We start from the raw sequence: 3697 nt of genomic DNA, 5'->3' as shown, positions 1-3697 counted from the left end.
TCCGTGGCGTTAACAGGCACTGGCGTTGCTACTTCGCTTACCGGGCCTGGAATAGTCGTTGGCGTTCCTTTAGCCAGCGTTGGAGCCGTCTGCGGCATCGTTTCCGCTGTTACGACAGGCATTATAAAGCAACTGTCCGGTAAGATATCCAAGCACGACACACACATAGCCCTAGCAAGAGCAAAGGCTAACACCATCGCCGACTTAGTCTCCCAAGCTCTGCGGGACCGCCGCATAGACGACACGGAGTTTTCTTTGATCCTCGCGGAGGAAAAGAAATATGGGGAGCTAAAGTCGGGTAATAAAAAAACCATAGTGAAAGATCTTTCCGAGGAATCTCGCAAAAAGATCTACCAGGAGGCAAAAGAGGAGCTCCAAAGAAAACTCACTCAGTAGACATCTGCTTTGAAAAGAACGTAGGGGGATTTAGACTGCACATTTCATCTTCTCGGAATCCATTCTAATAGGGGGTGGTTGGGGTCTATTTTGTAAAATATTTCGTAAATTACGTCGGGGTAATAAGGAATATCCTTATCCAGCCGACAGAATAACCACTCGGCCCTTTGCATATCTGGGACATGAGGAATACGCCTACCGGTAATTTCAGACAAAAGATAGGGAATAGCTTTGTAATATTTCCCTAGCTTTAATTTTTTCAATGTCTTTCGTAGACTTTGTGGGGTTGGCTCTTCTAAGTGGTCTATGATTTTCTTCTTTACTTCGTCGTCTAAATATATCGGATGTAAACCTTGGATATGACTCATCCAGTCCCTGAAGTATTTTAATCTCTTATATGGCGTTTTCTTACGACCTCCATTGGCGTAATACTGCTCTCTGGTAGCATTTGGTACGGCATTACGAATATTCTTACCACACTCGTAACACTGTGCTGACGTGTCGTCTTCTATTCGCATTTTTTTACCACAACACCAAAAGGGTTCTGGCTTAGGTACGATAACTTTAGGTCTTAGACAAATCACACAGAAGTCATTGGTGAACTTCTTACATTCATGCATCGTATACCCGACAAATATTTTAACCTCCGTTTGCAGTACCCAACAGAGCAGCAGTTAGGCACCTTTCGCGCTGCCGGCAGATCGCGCAAGACCCCCTGTTCCGCGGGTTACCGACCTCCAAAAACCCACCCCCCCCTGGTGTTTTTCGACTTGCGATTTTTGGCAATGCCGGCAATTCGCGAGTCCGCCTAACTGCTGCTTCTCCTAGATACTAAAAAAAACTAAGCCCAAAAGATATTTTTTCGGAGGAACAGAAAGATATTTTACAAGAAATCTAGTATACATACCTGTATTTTGTTTTGAGTGGTTATCTTCACCAAGAAAAAAGAAAAAGTTATTGTTTTTGAGGAAACATAACATTTACTAATAACATAATTAGAGGGGACTAATCATGATTAGACTTACGCAGTAGAATGTGATTGGAGTGGGTTTAGGCCAAAGCGAACTTGCAGGCTGTGAATAATAACAAATGCATGCAGCCTACTTTCGACTTTTTTTGATCTACAAACAATCATGATGTTATGTGTTATATATTGACCGAGAAAACTTTTGCTGAAAATTGGACAATTTTTACAGACGTAATGTGCTCTTTCTAGTGCTGGTATTGATGGCTTTCACGGCCGCCATGTTGGAGGAATTTAACAAAAGATTCGTCATAAGTCTCTTTTGTTATATCCTCAAACATGGCCGCAGAGTCTTTTGTAATTACATTCTCTTAGGAATGATTGCAAACCAGCAATTGGTTTTCTCTCCATTTATCTTAACTTATTCGAATTTGCGGCCTCCATTTTGCCAAAGGGTCTATTCGATGATCGATGACCGGCTCGCGTAACCAAAAGTAACAATGACTTGTAAAGTTTATTCAAATAGCTTGGACGGGCATTGTTAATGACACAAGAGGAAAAGACAAAGACTTGAATACCTTGAGCTCAACAGATACTGGTGAGATATATTGGTAGTGTTTGACACTATTTTGAAATTCTTACAAAAATCTATGGAGGCGTTTCCTAGGAATATGAATTAACTAAAATATTATAGGTGCGGAGAATGTTGTCATGAAAATGCTCTACATTTGCCGAACTGTAGTTTCAAATAGATATAAGCAAATGCCTCGAAACTCAACACCATAAAAAAGAACATTTTAAAAATTTCTCATGCGAAATTCCAGGGCGAAATATTGAACAGATCTTGTTATGGAATTGAATTTGAAAAATCAACAACCAACTTTGGGGTTTCATAATTCTAAAACGGCTTGAAATAATTCCTTGAAACTCACTCATCAGCAAGGGCATGACTCAAAATACAACATCCTTAAGTTCGGACAAAATCCATGGGGGATTTTTTGAGACCGACCCGAAAAACTGTTTTTCGGGAATTCCCCATAACTTTTGCATAATAAGGACGATCGACATGCCACACCCAATATTTTAAACTTCAATCAATTGACCAATTCATATTTAAAAATCAAATGGCTACAAAGAGAGGAAGTCTGTTTTAGCGCGCTTTGAATGCTACTGGTCGGAGCTTTCCGTTGCTGATTTTAGCCACCTTAAATTGCAGTTTATTGGAATAAAAACGACATGCCTTGATAACTTGTTGTGTCTTTTATTACTTGGCCGAGTTTGAAGACATTTGGACGCATTTTCACTGGGTTATCGAATTTTTTTCCCTCCACTATTCAATTTCAAGGATTCGAATTTTGACCGTTAATCGCTCACATTCAAGGCTGTTATAAGCACTGTATAAGCAACATAAACCTTCATAACTTAGAAACGCATCACTCAAATCAAGAAATATTTTACCAATCAACTATTTACTTCATGTAGAATCAGTACTGAAAGTATTGTCGAAGGGTTCATTTGCACTTTAACTATACAAGTTAACTATATATGGAACGAAGTTATCAGTGTTGGTATTGCATAATAAACTTTCTTACAAATACTCGAGTTTCGAGTTGTCTGTTGTTCAGGGTAAGCCTTGATTTTGTGTTGGATATTGACGTGTTCCAGTGAAGTTCCCTTGAATTTCAAAGTGCATTTTCGTATTGTTGAAGTTGTCAATCTTTGCTTTACTGATGATATTTGTGGATATTTAGATACTGAAATAAGGATAACCTGAGAAAACGAGTCTGTTACCAAAGAACACAACGGTATTGTATTGGCATTTCTTTTCAACATCCATCTCACGTACGGAATCTCATGTTTATCAAGCTAGACAGTCAAAAGTAGACCGCAAGCACGTGTTTTTCAAATCACAGCCTACCAAGTACACTTCGGGTCAATACCATCCAATCACATCACTGCGTAAGTCTAATCATGATTATAAGTAGATGTTATTTGTTCAAAAACAATATCTTCTCTCTTCTCTTGGTGAAGATAACAACTCCAAGCACACGCCTTCAAGTCAGGTAGTTACCACACCTTAGATTAAACCATTTGTGACATTGCAAAAAGCATCTCAATCCTGTGGGCTTTTGTTCAACTAATTGTTAACTAGGGGGCAAGTGCTAATTTTTTTTCGGAGGTCCAATATTGCACCACACAAACACACACATTATATATATATCAAAATTAGGCAAGGAGACAGCCACAGGCAACTGAATCTGACCCAAATGGATTGAATTAGACGGAAGCCCGCAGCGGGTAGGGAGCCTCCCCAGTGGATTACTGCAGGCCATGGAA

This window comes from Actinia tenebrosa, unplaced genomic scaffold (assembly GCF_029948245.1).
Source record: "Actinia tenebrosa isolate PJP-AT-01 unplaced genomic scaffold, QUT_ActTen_1.0 PGA_scaffold15__27_contigs__length_11533743, whole genome shotgun sequence".
Classification (NCBI taxonomy): Eukaryota; Metazoa; Cnidaria; class Anthozoa; order Actiniaria; family Actiniidae; genus Actinia; species Actinia tenebrosa.
The sequence above is the reverse complement of the archived record's forward strand: the minus strand, read 5'-3'. Positions refer to the sequence as shown.